This window comes from Schistocerca gregaria, chromosome 8 (genome assembly GCF_023897955.1).
Source record: "Schistocerca gregaria isolate iqSchGreg1 chromosome 8, iqSchGreg1.2, whole genome shotgun sequence".
Taxonomy (NCBI): Eukaryota; Metazoa; Arthropoda; class Insecta; order Orthoptera; family Acrididae; genus Schistocerca; species Schistocerca gregaria.
Genome location: NC_064927.1, coordinates 155,351,191 through 155,368,367, shown reverse-complemented (window position 1 = coordinate 155,368,367; position 17,177 = coordinate 155,351,191). Strand labels below are relative to the sequence as shown.

The 17,177-nt window shown below is 40.1% G+C and overlaps 1 protein-coding gene and 1 non-coding gene across 2 annotated transcripts in view; one reads left to right on the top strand and one right to left on the bottom strand.

Moving 5' to 3' along the window:
* Positions 1-17,177, bottom strand: part of LOC126284273 (uncharacterized) — a 626,414-nt gene that overhangs the window by 418,925 nt on the left and 190,312 nt on the right. The window lies entirely within an intron of this gene.
* Trnaa-cgc (transfer RNA alanine (anticodon CGC)) lies at positions 4,327-4,398 on the top strand. Its single transcript has one exon. It is a non-coding gene; the product is annotated as a tRNA-Ala (tRNA).

Genomic DNA, 17,177 nt, shown 5'->3' with positions numbered 1-17,177 from the left:
CTCCGAGCGGAAAAATCTGCGATCCAGCCGGGAATTGAAACCGAGCCCCTCGCATTGCATTTTGCTGCGTTGACCACTCAGCTGTGGAGGCGGACAATTATGTAGTGAATTTGATGATGTGCTGGCTGACAGATTAGAGCATGAAAGAGTTGAAAAAGTTAGTTGAAGAGATGTTCAAGCAAAGAGTTATGCACTCTCCCACACCATATTCAGCACCCATCCGTCTTGTGCAAAACCATCTGGCAAATCCAGAATGGTAGTAGGTTACAGGAACTTAACAAGAAGGTGGTTCTCGAGCCTGTTGCGTTGCCACACTTGCATACGCACTCTGGGTGGTTTGTGGGTGCCCATGTCTTTACTACAATCGATCTGAGCCAGGATTATTATCAGATTTATTTAGGCAAAGGATCAAAGCACCTGACAGTGTTTACCACTTGGAACTTGCATGAGTTAAATTGGATTCCGTTTGGATTCTGTGTTATCCCAACTGTTAGATATGTTCTTTTCTTATATTAAACTCAAATTTTTGCATCATTACCTGGAAAACTTAGTTTTTTTAGCAAAGATTGGCAGTAACTCACGGAACTTTTCGGAAGGCGGGGATGACAGTTAAACACGAGAAGTTGGTCAGTTTTCCTGACATGTCATTTCTGCGGCATATTATGTAGCCAGGGGAAGTAAGAGTTGATCCCGTACGTACCAAAGCTTCGAGGGAGTGTTTTCTGACACAAAACGTCAAAGAAATAACGAGATTATTAGGGGTGTTTTTTACGAAATTTGTGCCGAATTCGCGGGGTGATTTCGTGGTTAGGGCGTGCCCCCCCCCCCCTTTAAAAAAAGAACGCCTTTGCGATGAGCTAGAACTTCACCCCCAGCGTCGAGCTTTATTAGTTTCTCTGGTTTCTGCTCTTGAGGAAGAATGAGCTGCTATTCTTCTACAGGCATTCTGACACATCCCTGAAAGTGTCTCTACAAGAGTTTAAGCAGAAGAGTGGATACACTCCATATTTAAGAAAATCCAACATGCTAGAGTATCTTCGGTCAGCAACTTCTGTTAATAGAATGCTTCTGAAAAGAACGTCGGCGTACACCTCGTGGTTCTTCGCATGAATGCCGTCACATGGACAACGACTCCTGCTGCTCCAGAATCAGAGAAGTCGTTCCGTCCTCCTCGGGCGCCATTAAACAGTTTTTTTGTAACACACAATAACGAAAAACACCTGCTCGCACTCAAATTTTGCAGCCACATTTCTTCGGCTTATTTGGCTCGCACTGTTCCAGTGATCTCCCTTCGAATGGCGTCACCATTGACCTTAATGGAGTCACCATTGTCCTTAATCTGATATCTTTCTGTAAATGTAGGAAACGGCGCAGTTCTTCATATCTCCTGCAAGACAGAGCATGTGCAATCAAGTTCACCGGTTGGTCATTTTCCTTAGATCAATAAATGGATCTTCAGTTCAGAGGCAGAAGTAGGGAATTTTTTTATGTGTGTATAAGATGGTCTGATGATGAACTATTTCAGCTATGAAGCTCTCTGGAGCCGCCCGGGATTAGCCGAGCGGTCTGAGGGCGCTGCAGTCATGGACTGTGCGGCTGGTACCGGCGGATGTTAGAGTCCTCCCTAGGGCATGGGTGTGTGTGTTTGTCCTTAGGATAATTTAGGTTCAGTAGTGTGTGCGTTTAGGGACTGATGACCTTAGCAGTTAAGTCGTTTTTTTTTTTTTTTTTTTTTTTTTTTAAAAGCTGTCTGGAGTTAAATACGAGTACATCAGCACACATTCGCTTTGCCAGTAAATGATGGCACATTAACGAAGTTGTGTAAGCGACTGAACCAAATCGCATTCCTTTTAGTAGGTTTTGTTGAGGTATCGTAGCTCAGAATGTTCGAATTTACGTTTCAACCTGTATTATTTGCTGCAATTGTTTCGTTGTTGTCGGTATCACTTCTTTCTGAAGACATATTACAGGTATCAGTGATGGCAGTCCACTTCATATGATAGGTCATTATCAGAGTCATAACTACGACCCTAGAATTTTTGTGACTCAGCTTCCAAAATTTGGATTGCTTATAACATGGCGATAGTCCTTTATTTTGGCGAATTCTACTGCCCTCGAATGACTTGGCTGATGAATGATATAACTTTATCTATTTTTGGAAGATAGGTTTGTAAATATTATTCATTATGTACACAAATGCAGTAAATTTTTGAAGTTTGGCGAAAACCCTCCATTCAGCCTATTTCAGAAATGACTTCAACTGAAAACAGTAGGGGAAAGTAATATTGTCTCATACGGGGACCCAAGATGATATTGCGAAAATAACATTCATACGATTCAGATGTCTGAAAAACTTATCAAATCATTAGCAAACGAATTACAGCACTTAAATATGGGAAGACTTACAGTGCCTTTCCTACAGATCAATGTAACATAGCTTCGTGGCTACACCAAGAATGAAGTTACAAACTAAGGAAATCGCTTAAAGAAAATGCCAAGACGGTTCCTTTGAAAGGGCAAGGCCGATTTCCTTCCCCATCCTTCTACAATCTGAGTTTGTCTTCGCTAAAAACATCAATGTCCACAGGACACTGAACACTAATCTTCCTTCCTGTAATAAAACTCACAAGGCGGCGCAATTACAAATATTTTTGAAGGGACCGAGATATGAAACTTCTAACCACGAAAACTTATAATGGTCGGAAGAGCAGTGTGCTGACCAGGTGCCCTACCATATCAGCATCCATTGAAGCCTGTCGGCTGAGGATGGGACTTCGTTTGGTCGATACCATCGAGCATTCTGAGGCCCGTTCGGATGAAGTTTTGTTTGGTCTCAGATATGTAACTAGGACTCCATGCATTCAAAGTGGACACTGTACCACTTAACGCTATCGTGTCGAAAACTAACGTTAAGAAAATTGTGGCTGCATTGGATTTCTGATTATAACTTAAATACAACCAACAGCCGTAATCAATATTAATTTCTGATTTCTTAAAATCCATCGACAGATGGCTTCTACAAGCTCCCATGCTGGGGCTTTGCCTTGTGCTCGTTTATTGGGTACATGTGAATAAACGTTTTATATCATACTTGTGGCTGGTTGATGTTTTTTTGTTATAATCCTTAAACCTATCGCACTTATCTTCTAGCAAGTACGGTATCAAAATAATTTTTTAATTTAGTTTTTTGTACTGACCACCGTCGTAGTCTTTTGAGTCCCTCTTTGCTGAGAAATCAGCGATGAGTTTTTCTGTGCTTTTTGTAATTGAGATGTACCATATCTGTTATTAGGTAGTTTCTTGCATTAGGTTTATTCTGCTTTCAACAGCGCCTATACTCGAGTGTTAGATGGAATTTTGTTACTGTTGGGGCAACCTGTTTTGAGTCCATAACGTATCCTTGAATTTTCTCAACATGCAAACTTGAAACTTGTGTGCTAAGCTCTCTACCAGCGTCGTCAAACGGAAGTGGAGATCAATACGATATTTCCATTAATAATTTTAATTACTGGATCCAAACAAAAACCCCAGCTGGATTCAGTCACTTAAAAAATCGGGAAAATTTTTGTGATGGAGGAAATTATATAATGTAAACGTTGATTGGAACAGACATATTGCGGTATTTGTTTCTAAACGGCCGGAATTTTTTAATTCTCTGCTGCTAAACAGTCAGCATTGCCTCTCGTCGCAACGTAAAATCAATGTTTGCTTTATGATTATTTTAATACTAATGCTGATAAGTGAAATATTACGAGAAACACGCCTCCATACACTTGAAATGCATTTCTGCAACGTAACATGAAGCCAGTAGTCAGTCGAAGGTCAAAAAGAAATGGAAACAATGGTAGAAACGATGTGATAAATTTGAATTTTCTTTCTAGAAATTTAATGTCGATTTAAAGTTGAATAAACTATGAATTCTTCGAAAATTTTGATAAATTTACTGGCTACTTTAACAAGTTAAAACTACTTGTGGAAATTTCGTTTGGATGTGCAAAATTTCAATGACGCGGTCACATGTTAATGCATTTTATCACACTTTGTAGCTCATTGCTGGCTATTAACGTCTTCCAGTACAATTTTTTGCCATGACCATGCCACGAAATTGTTTGCGCTACTTTTCTATTGGTATGCCGCTTTTGAGATGCAGTTAATAACTAATGCTTTAACAGCTATTGTGCGATGTGCAACATTGTTCGTCTGCGTGCTGCACAAGGTATTAGAGACAAATTCTTTACTGCGAACGTTAAATGACTATCCTTTTTTTTGTTGTACCTAAGTAATACGAACGTACTGTTCGGGAAACATAATCATATATCTCAAGTTGGGGGTGTAACTCAGTGGTAGAGTGTCTGCTTCGCATGCAGAAAGTCCTGGGTTCAAATCCCAGCTCCTCCAAATATTTTTTCTATTTCTATCATCTTCAAACTTTTGTGGAATTATATTATTTATACCCTAATTTCGAGTTATTCTACAAATAAGAAAACAATACATTATAATACAAACCAATCTTGCAGTTTCACACCGCTAACTGAAGTTCCGTTACTTTCCCACACCTTGTAAAAGGTGCTTAGAAATTTTAATCAAACAAGTCAATTCGTTGCTAGGAACTGTAAAAGAAGCATAAATTCAGCCAATGTGGAGAGTTTCCGTTACTGCCAGAGACTCGAATGTAATCGATCGCCATCGCCACTCTAGTTGAATGGCCTGAAATTAGCTGGTGAGGGACAAAGGCTGTGCCCATTTCGGAACAACACTTAAGTATTCTCCTAGAAAAAGTGTGAAAATCAGTACATCAAAATGTTTGCTGCGGAGGGGTTGCTATAAAAAGAGAAAATTAAGTAATTTGGTAGGGGACATGGGAAGGTTCGGGCTCTGTGATGTAGAGTGCAACTACAACTATTTTCAGAGCGTCGTTTAGTGATACGCGCGTGTTGATTGTCGCTGCAGGTGTGGTGTGTAACATCACTATTCATTTCGTCGTGATGGTACTGATTACCGATCAGTTTTCTGCTCACAGAATTCAAAATGTTCTGTGGGGGGGGGGGGGCGGTTCCAAAGTTCGCATTTTAAGTCTCTGTACATATACTACGCTGTCACGTCGTAGAATACATCGTAGCATGCATATTTAAATAAAATATAATAAACGAAATAAAAAATCTGCGAGAATCGAAATAATCATGAAAGTAATTATAAATAAACTGTGTAAGAATTTCCATACTAAATTGTGGACAGACAAACGAAATCTTTATTTCTGCTTCGATACACACAGTCTACAGTATGTAGTTCTTTAGAAACTTAGGAAAAAAGTTTTAATAAAATCTCATAAAATATAACTAGTACAGGGGACGGTCAACAATGCAATGCGTGTTCAGTACTAGCCATCAGTGCAGGTTGTTTACAAGTAGTGCACACTTCGTTTTGCATTCAAAGACAGAGGTAGGCGTGCAGTGAAAGACCTAACAGAGTTCAAAAGAGGGCAGATTGTGGGGCCCAGATTAGCTGGAACATCAGTAACCAAGACAGCCAACTTACTGAATGTTTCAAGAGCAACAGTCATGACAACCTACACAAAGCATAGAAATACATCATCGCGTAAACTTAATAGTGGGCGCAAATCAAAACTAAATGACAGAGATCGTCGTATGCTAACACAAACTGTGTCAAAACAACACAAAACTACGGCGGCTAAAGTGACTGCAGAGCTCAATAGCCGTCTTCGAGATTCCATATCTCTCGACACTGTCCGCCGAGAACCCTATAAAGCGAATATTCATGGACTAGCTGCTATACCGAAACCATTAGTGAGGACAACCAACGCTAAGAAGTGTGGAACGTGGTGCTAGGAGCATAAATTTTGTACGGCTAATCAATGGAAACACGTCATATGGTCTGACGAGTCAACGTTTTCCGTTATTTCCAACATCGTGCCGGGTTTACGTGCGGAGAAGCCTACAATCCTGATTGCTTGATTCCAACGGTTAAGGATGGAGATGGAAGTGTGATGGTGTGGGCAGCCGATGGTATTCTTCTGGTCCCATCATTACGCTTAAAGGCCGTGTTACAGCCAACGATTGTGTGAACATTCTAGGTGGTCAGGTGCACCCCAAGATTCAAATGTTGTTCCCCAACAATGACGCCTCATTTCAGGACGATAATGCACCAATTCCTACAACCAGGACAGTACAATCGTGGTACGAGGAGCGTGCAGCTGAACTGCAGCGTCTTCCCTGGCCAGCAGAGCCCCTGGACTTGAACATTATCGAACCCTTGTGGGTGGAATTGGAGCACAGATACCGGAGCAGATTTCCGCCCCATAGTCACTACAGGAGTTAGAAGAGGTTCTGATCGAAGAGTGGCATAGCATTCCACTGGAGACTAGACAATCATTATAAGCCAATATTCCAAGAAGAATCGCACCTGTATTACGGGCAAATAATTATAATAAATTATTAATAAACCATTCCCAAGTAAGTACAGGTGTTCACATTATTTCATCTATCCCCTGTGCATCCACTATGTTTCGTTTTTCAGGCAAGCCATTGTTTTCAACTATTACTAAAGTAACGAGATGTTTTCAAAAAACGTAAATTCTGTCCAAAATTTTGTTCTTAAAAATGGGTACTTAACATTGTTTACTTCCAAATTGCGTAAACTTTACTACGTAAGCATTGCCTTACCACTGTTTACTTCCTGCATTGCCTTACCACTGTTTACTTCCTGGACGAGTTAACGAAACATTGCTGTAACACCTCTAAAAAATTCGAATTTAAAAACCCCGAATTTTTTCAGTTTATGATACTAAGATTAGCATTACAAGTTTAGCGATAATGAAGTATAACAAACAACCTCAGAAATAATCTAAGATTTATGTTAATCTAAAATTAATTTCATGGTCAGTTCAAAATTACTTTTCAGGCTGGCCCTCAACATTTCTGCCATCACACTGTCATGTAACTTCACGTAAACAGTGGCCTCCGCCACACCATAACATTGTTTATTTGTTTAAATAATTGTTCACGCTTACCTGATTAGCACCCACTTTTGAAACGCTTATGTTCAGGATCTGTATATGAATCGTAGTTATCGACATGATCCTCGTATTTATACAAATCGTCCCTGAAACGCATTTTTCTGGCACAAACACTGCACACGTTACTACTAATGGCAGCCATATGTTGGCATTTACCACTATTTACGTTCACTCATCAGGACGAAGTTACCATTGGTGAGAATCTGAAATTTGAGAAAGAGCTACCATTTCTCGGTTTATCGTAGATCTATCAACCGGTATGAGTAAAGCACATAACTAGCCAAGTTATAAATGTAATAAATATTTTTCTCATCGGCTGTTTCAGTGTTGACAGCTGAGGTCTTAATTTAACTTACATCTTGAAGAAGATGTTAGGAATGAAAACGTCAACTGAATATTTTTTACGTGGAGATTATCTGGAGGATCGAAGTTCATTAAGTGGCTTTATGTATGCCGATTACATGATTTGACTGTAAGAATTTTAATTTTATCTCCTCTAAAAAGAAAAACCTAAGGTGATATCTTTTTTGGGAAAATGATCTTTTGGGTGGAAAGTTGCAGGTAGAAGACAAAAGTAATGAACAAGTGTCGAATTTTAATTTCCTAAAGTGTGACATATCATACCTAAACGTAGTAGTTAACAATCAGAAAATTAAAATATTTAAGTAAATATGTGAAACAGAAGGCCGCTAAAAATAACGCCAAGAAGGAGATGAAAGCCATGGCAATACCAGGGTGAGCGCCTATGGAAAGAACCGTGACATCTAAAGCTAGAAAAAGAGTTAACGTATTTGAAATTTGATTTCTTACAAAATATGATTTCTTAAAAGTGAGAAAGGAGTCTCACGGCTAGACCAGATTAGAAATGAAAGTCAAGACAATTACAAAACGAGATGTCCTTCATTGATCTTTTTCGATGTCCTGCGTCGATCATATCCGGTAAGGATCCCATACCGCGTAGGATTTGTTGCATCTTCTAAGTCTTCTGCCAATAAAACTGTCTTCAGTTCGCCTTCCCCACAACATTACCAGTGTGATCGTTCCAGTTTGTTGCTTGCAGTTGTTGTCCTCAGCTATTTAGTTGAATGGACAGCCTTTTAGCTTTATGTGATTTATCGCGTAATCGGTATTTAATGGATCTTTCTTACACTCACGTGGATGACCTCACACTTTTCATTACTGAAGGCCAGTTGCCACTTTTCGCACAATGAAAATATTTTGTCTAAATCATTTTGCAAGTGGCAAACAGTCTAAGAAGGGTGCTCAGATTGTCTCCTAAATCGTTTCTTTAGATTAGGAACAACAGATGGCCTATAACACTTCTTGGGGAGCGCCATATGTTACTTCGGTTTTCCCGATGTCTCTCTGTCACTTATTATGAAATGTGACCTTTTTGATAGGAAATCTCGAATCCATTGCACAACTGAGAGGATACTCGATAGGCACGCAGTTTGATGAGAAGCCACCTGTGAGGAACAGTGTCAAAAACCTTCTAGAAATGTGGAATCAATTTGAGATCCCTTGTCGATAGCAATAATTACTCGATCAGAATAAAGAGCAAGCTGTGTTGCACAAGAACTATATTTTCTGAATCCTTCCTGATAGTGTCAATAGATCGCTTTCTTCGAAGTAATTCATAATGTGCGAACACACATGTTCCAAAAAGCTACTGCAAATCGACGTCAGTGATGTGAGTCTATAATTCAACGGATTACTCTTAATTACTTTCTTGAGTATTGGTGTGACCTGTGCACTTTCCAGTTTTAGGTACAGAACTTTCGTCGAGCGAGCGTTTGTGTACGATTGCTAAGTGTGGAGCTATTGTCTCATCGTACTCTGAAACCTAACTGCTATGCAATCTGCATAGGAGACTTGCCTTTGATTTATGCTTCTTCGCTACATTGAGAATATATATTTTTTAAGCTAGGTTTGATGAGTTCTTGATTCGAATTATGGAATATTCACTTCGTCTTATTTCGTGAAGAAATTTCGGGAAACTGTATTTAGTAACTCCACTTTAGTGACACCGTCGTCAGCAACATTACCATCGCTGTCGCGCAGCGAATGTATTGATTACATCTTGCTGCTGGTGTACTTTACATGCAACCAGAATCTCTTTGAGTTTTCTACCAGATTTCGAGACAGAATTTCTTTGTGGACACTATCAATGAGTTTCACTTTCACTTTTGCTTTTGCAAAAGTGTTCTCACCTGTTTTGTATACCGTGAAAGATCAGTTCTGTCTCTCATCAATTTATTTGATAACAATTCTCTGTTACTATCGATACTACATTTTCGAATTTAAGCCACATCTGGTCTACACTTGCGTAGTTCAGAAAGAATGGAGACTCTCTTAGAAAATACTCAACGAATTTTTATCCTTTTTTTAGATAGATATATTTTCCCCTTATTTTTGGTAGGTTTGACTGTTAAGATATTCAGTGTCGCTACAGCAATCATTTGTAATCCCTGTATTTGTCATGATGCTCCGTTGGGATTATTTGTTGCTAAGAGGTACATTATATTTTCGCAACTATTTACACTTAGAATTGCTCAAAATAATACTGAGAGAAAACATTTAGCACAATTTCTGACAATTTTTATACCTAACACCGTTTTTGAATATTTATTTTCACCAACATATCGAGGGTAGATTGAAGTCACCATAAATTAGAACCATGTGAGTGAAGTTATTAATTTATTACAATCGAAGTAGTCGATTAAACTATATAATTGTGTTTGTGTTTTCTGTTTCATGGCACCGAGCGAGGGCAGATGAGACCAGTATTACACACTTCCATCGTACCTAGTCTGACAGCGCCGGTCATGGAAAACCTAAAGGGTGACAATTATTGAACTATATGAAAAAGACCTAAATTACTTACAAACTAAGGCGTGCACACACTTTATTCGACATGTAAACGTTCTCTACAAATATTCGGATTTAGGTTATGACATGTACTATATGCCAGCCATCATTGGCGATGATCTGGCACAGACGAATAACGGAATTCTCAACGACCCACTGAAGTGTCGGAACATGAATGACCTCCTGAATGGCTGTTTTCAGCTCAGCAATGGTTTTGGGGTTACTTCTGGACACCTTGCCGGTAATGTAGTTCACAAAAAGGAGTCACATACATTCAGATCCGGAGAATATGGCAGCCAATTGAGGCATGTTATTTCACATAGTTCAGTAACTGTTGCCGGCCGCGGTGGTCTCGCGGTTCTAGGCGCGCAGTCCGGAACCGTGCGACTGCTACGGTCGCAGGTTCGAATCCTGCCTCGGGCATGGATGTGTGTGATATCCTTAGGTTAGCTAGGTTTAAGTAGTTCTAAGTTCTAGGGGACTGATGACCACAGCTGTTAAGTCCTATAGTGCTCAGAGCCATTTGAACCAGTAACTGTCACCCTGTAGCAACATACAGCCAACCTGCAGAAGAAGACGCTCTTGATTCGCCTGCATAGTTGTATTTTAATTACTGTACGGTGTTTAGAAAGAAAAACGTTGTATTTTAACTGTATCACACGTCATGATGATATAAAATGGACAGTGTATGTTCAATTGCCAAACCGTACCCAGCAATGGACAAGTTATCGTTAATCACAGTAAACAGGCTTTTTTGTGTGCCTAATTTGCTGTGGATTATACAATAAAATTGATTCTCAAAAAGTTTTATTGTACAATAAACGACGAGAGAAAACTGTGCTCTTGAACTTCAAACATTTAGCTAGAAAATAAATCGCGAAAGTATCAATGAATATCTACGAAAAAACGGTCTCAACGTAAACTTGAATGAGCAGTGAAATAAATTTGAGGAGTTAAGAGTAATTTTAACCAATGACATGAAGTGAACAGTTAAAGTTGTATGCTCACACTTTTACTTTTAAGAAGATACTGACAAAATCTACAACCAATGGTAAGAGTATACGAGGGTTGGAACCTTAATAGTGGCAACTATTTATTTACATCTCACACAAAATAGATGCGTGTTTCAAAGTTTCACTGACCTTCAAAGTAGTCACCAGCATTGTGTATAACCTGCTGCCAGTAATGTGGAAGTCATTGGATACTCTTAGCATTGCCAGTTGTGTTGACAGTTTGAGCGGCGCGGTCTATTGCCCAACGAATCTGTAGCAATTATGAAGCGAATGCCGTGAAGTGTTTCCTTCAGTTTAGAAATCGCGTAGAAATTATGAAGGCTTAAGTCAGGGGAGTGCAGTAGGTGGTGTAGCACTTAGCAGCCCCCCCTCAGTCAAACAAATCAATAACAGCTTGTTCTGTACGTGCTTGAGCATTATGCTGCAAAATGATTGTCAGGTCTTGCAGAAAGTGTCATCACTTCTGTCTCTATGCCGTTCATTTTTGGAACACAACCTACGACCAGCTTAGAGACAGAAGTGGTGACACTTTCTGCAGGACCTGACCATTTTGCAGGACTATGCTCAAGCATTTATTGTTACTGATTTGTTTGACTGATGGGGCTGTTATACCACCTACTGCACTCCCCTGACTGAGGCCCTCGTGAGTTCAACTCGGTTTCTAAACTGAAGGAAACACTTCACGGCGGTGCTGCAAATGCGTCGGGCAATAGACCGCGCCACTCGAACTGTCAACGCAACTGGCACCGCTAAGAGTATCCTACGACTTCCACATCGCTGGCAACGGGTTATACACAATGCTGGTGACTACTTTGAAGGTCAGTAATACTTTGAAACACGTATCTATTTTGTACGAGCTGTAAACAAATAGTTGCCACTATTCAATCCAACTCTCGTATAATTAAAAATTAATAAATAACTTGCTCGTGCGAAACAGAATCTGAGGAAAGTTACGAAAATACTCTACAGTGACAGCGCAGCATCAAATTCTTAATATCCACAATATCAAGATTCTGATGTTAGGGAAGGGTAAAAGATGAGCCGAAATGGTGGATTTCTGGAGACAGATGCCCAGAAATACTAGGCAAGGGCATGTACAACCACCTCGTAAAATGGCTGCAATTAAATGGCAAAAGGTGTTGGGAGTTGTCAGGGGGAAACTGAAAGAAAACGCAGAGACCATTCATCGCTCCGAAAAGTAAAGGTTGGGTAATAACCGTATTTCGGCTAAAATATACATTACCTACATAGAAACAAAAATGCAGATAGGATGAATTCTTCAATACGGTGATTTATCTGGCAGTTAATATCTTAGGAGTTAAAACGTTAACTTCAGCTTTTCGGCAAAGTGGAGGAGGATTATGACTGAGATGTTAAAAGGTGGTATGATGCCGTACTTTCGTATAGATCGAGTAAGGAAGCAAAAGTGATACCGGCTGCTCTAACAACTGCGACTTTGTTACACATCTGACCACAAAACCTGAACCCACTCGTGGATACACTGCCTGACACAAAAAAAAAGTGAAGCGCCCAGAAGGGGAAGAGGAAACAAAATGAAACTTAACGGATTGGAAGCATGTGTGATGTTATTTCAGTTGTTGCAAAATGTCACATTTACAAACTACTTGGCCGCTTGAGCTCATTTATCAGTATGACGTTGCACCCTTCCTAGTCTGGATGCATGCACTATTTGGACTGGGTAGGGTGTCGTATCCTCTCCTAAGGCAAGCTGGCCCACAACTGTAGTAAATGGTCCTACATACCTTGCAGAGTTCGCATCTGAGCTGGTCCACAGTTCATAGAAACACGAGCCTCTTGAGGGAAAAAAAAAAGGAAAGTCGTCATGATATTGTCGCATGAGAGGTAACACATCTGGACGCAGGATGTCTGTGACGTACTATTGTACCGTCTGAGTATATAACAATATTTTTTTGTGGTTCATTTCAATTTTTTTATAATTTTTATTTGCTTTAAACTTTTCGCAGATTGGTCCTAAATTTTCTTTATATGTAAAGTGTACTGTACTGGAGATTGAAGTTCTTTGCATTGTACGTCAGTAATGTAAGTAAAATACTATGTAAATCGTTTATTATGTTAAATAATTTTCTGATGACCTTTCGTAATTAAAAATATTTGTATGTATAAATTGTTCATGTTAATGTAAATTTGACAATTTAAGAAATGGTGGTCACGCTTAGAAACAATATAAGAAATAGTTATGTAAAAGCCAGTGTGCTTTCATTTAAAACGGAAGTGGCTGGGGAGTGGAAAAGGTGGCAAGGGCGAATTGGCGCACGAAGAGCAAGTGCGGGAAGTAAGCCACACAGTCTGTAGGCAGCAGTGGTTGAGGCTACACCTTTGTGGAGCACGAGAAGCTTTGCCTGCAAATTCACACAAAATGCCTGGGATGGAGACTGCAAACGGCTTACGGCAAAGCTGCGAGTTGTTGGGCTATCGTATGTACAATTAACCGACGCCAAGAAGAGAAACTGAGCCCACACAACAAGATACTTGCAGGTCGTTCTGTGGGCAGTGTAGCCACCATAAATGTTCGCCACGCACTAGCCTACAGCTACCGGATAAGACTCCCATAGTAAATTTACTTTTGTACAGGGTAAACAATTAGTTTAAACTGTCTTTTAATAATCATTCTTGAAATTTAAATAAATTGGTACACCCTGTTATTTCATCCTTATCATCCTTCCTTCCTGGTGTTTGATGAATCCGAGTATCCTATTTTACAGACTTACGAAGTGCAAAGTTAATATAAAGAGACACCATTTAAATTGTTTTTGTGTTTTCTTAACAATTGCAAATAGTTATAGTAAAAGTTTGCTTACGTAAAATTCCATCATTGTGTAGCCAAGTCACTAGAATCTGGTAAACGACTATACAGTGTTTGTTCAAAGAAAAATAGCTTTTGAAAGTACAGTAAGAAAGAGGTTTCCTTGAAGTGAAACAATGTATAAAAAGTATGTACTTTAGTATCTAAGTGTTTTAGTATTTAAGTTGTTTATTATAGAAAATGCTCTTCTATAGACCCCCTGGCCAAATTTGTTTTAGCTTCCCTGAATTTATCTACTGGGCTTCTTCTCTTTTAAAAACGTAATGTATAAAGGTGTAGTAGTCCAAAATAAATTCCAGTGCCTGCACCAATATTGTTTACGTGGAGTAATATTTAATTTGAATAACCAAATTAAGCAGTAGTAAGAAAGTAGATAAAATTCATAATTCTGCTTTTCCAATACTTCACTGTTTCACTGCCTGGATAGGCTGACGACCATTAGTAAATACTTTAAACCACTAAATGAACTTGTTACTGAGTTTTCCTAACTTCAGTATAATATTATTCGCACTGCGTTTCTGTTTAACCGCTGGGTAAAAAGAATTGAATAGTCTGATTTCCTTTTCCTTAGACACAACACACAGTCAAATCCTGTACAAAGGGTATCTCTATTGATTACCTTTTCCTATTAACAGGATCATCCTCCCATAGTGAACTTTATTCGTAAACTAGACTTAATTTTTGTGAGAGAGTCATACATGGCTTTTCCCATAATAGGACTGCTTGTTCTGTTGGCGTATCGTATACGTGACAACATAGACACAGGTTTTTCTGTTATTTACGCAAAAGCATACTATATTACAATAGTAGTGGCAGGGTTATAAGTTCCCACAGTCAATACTAGTCGTGATACGAAGTAATACCTGACGTCTCCCCACAACATGACGTCAGGAGTAAAAGCTGTGTGTCTCTCCAAAACATTGGAATCTCTCTCCAGATTGTCGTCATACGCACCGACGATGGTCATCCATGGTAGAGCAGAACTGAGATTCGTCGCTGGCCATAATGTGACGCCATTAATCATCAGTGTGGGCTTGCCAGTCACTCCACCACTCCAGATGCAGTCGTTTGTGTTCCCTAGTCTGGCTGTTGTTAGTCTACAAGCAGTGGTGTGGGATGACGCAGAATGTTACAGGCAGTCCCTTAATTGTTCTCGTAGATATAAAAGGATTACGACGTGTTTGTGAAGAATACGTAGAGCCTCCCATACGTTGGCCCAACGTGGTCGACTGGAAACTTGACGAGTATGCCTTCTTCACGTTGCCATACAGTCCAATATAGAGCGACTGTCATATCCGAATGCCGCACAAATCTGGAATTGCACGATTCGACCACCTGTCCAGATGAGGCATCTTTCAAACTCTGTCAGGTGCTGATAATGCTGTCATACACGTGTACGCAGGATCTCCGTACCCTTCTCAGTGACCACTCAACGTCTGACGCTGTTCGTATCCCTTACACACCCTATTGGGACTGGTAACAACACTAATGCACTGTGGTGGTCGTCCTACCTGTCACGGACTAGTGCAACTTTTATCATTTACATAACTGCCAATGGTGTGTACGTGAACGAAGTACATTGACATCCAACCATATAGTGCTTCATTTTTTTTTAATCAAGCTGTGTCTATCACATCAGTCACGTCTTGGACCGGGTTTGGCTGTGTAACACGGAATACAGTTCTATAACGGACAAAATAAGACACAAAACTCCCATAAAAGTTGCGGCGGAGTGTAAAGAGATGCTCCATAAATCTGACGTGAACAGGATGCAAAATAATATACCAACAGAAACTGGATAGCGATGTGGGCAAACATATTCAACAAAGAGTTAACTGTTAAATTGCAGCCTAACATCAGTTAGTGAATGAAACAAAGGCACCAAAGAAGAGATTAATTATATTACATGGCGAGAAAGACAATCTTGGAGTACACATGTATGTATACCAAAATACAAACGCATTCCCCTGTGGACAAAAATTGAACTTGCTTTATGAGCAGAGGAGACTCAAGATAACAGAAGTGTTAAAGCACAGAGGTAAGACAGTATCTTCAACGAAACCAAGTGCCCTATACAATGGCTGATGGGAAACTCTGTCCACCTCACCATAACTGAATGCGAAAAACATTTGGAGAGTTTTGTTAATTTCTTATGACTTGAGTAATAGAGAATAACAGAATTTAGAAATTGCAAGGCAGCATGTCAGAGGTGCTTGGAAGTTATTTCACAATGAAAGAAATTTTACTATACTGAGGTAACAAAAATTGTAGGACAGCGATATGCACAGACACAGATGACGGTAATAGCGCGTAAACGAGATATAAAAGGGCAGTGCATTGGCGGAGCTGCCTTTTGTACTCAAATGACTCATGTGAAAATATCTCCGACTAGATTATGGCAGCTCGAACTACCAGACGCATGGCAATTACTTTTCGTAAATCGTAAGAGAACTCAATATTCTACGATTCACAGCGAAAAGATTGTGCTGAGAATACAAAATGTCAGGCATTACCTCTTACCCAGGACAATGCAGTGGCGGACGACCTTTACTTTACGACCGACAGCAGCAGCTTTTGCGTAGAACTGTCAGTGCTAACAGACAGCCAACAGTATGTGAGTAACCGCAGAAATCAGCCTGGGTGGCCGAGCGGTTCTAGGCGCTACACTCTGAAACCGCGCGACCGCTAAGGTTGCAGGTTCGAATCCTGCCTCGGGCATGGATGGGTGTGATGTCCTTAGGTTAGTTAGGTTTAAGTAAATCTAAGTTCTAGGGGACTGATGACCCCAGCAGTTCCATAGTGCTCAGAGCTATTAGAGCCAAATCAATGTGGAATGTACGGCGAATGTACCCGTTAGGACAGTGCGACTAAATTTTGTGTTAATTGGCCATGGCGGCAGACGATCGACACCAGTGCCTTTGCTAATGGCACAACATCGCTTGCAGTGCCCCTCCCGGGCTCGTGACCACATCAGTTGGATCCTAGACGATTGTAAAACCGTTGTCTGGTCACATGAGTCCCGATTTCAGTTGGTAAGAACTGATGCTAGGGTTCGAGTTTGGCGCAGACCCGACGAAGCCATGGACACAAGTTGTCAGTTAGGGACTGTGGAAGCTGGTGATGGCTCCTTAATGGTGGGGGCCGTGTGTATGTGGAATGAATTGGGCCTCTGGTCCAATTGAACCGATAAGTGACTGGAAATTATGTTCGGATACTTCGAGACAATTTGCAACCTTTCATGGACTTCACGTTCCCAATTAACAATGGAATTTTTTATGGATGACCTATGGGCCATGTCACCGGGACACAATTGTTCGCGATTGGTTTGAAGAACATTACAGACAGTTGGAGAGAATGATTTGGTCACCCGGATCGCCCGACAGGAATCCAATCGAACATTTATGGAATGTAATCCAGA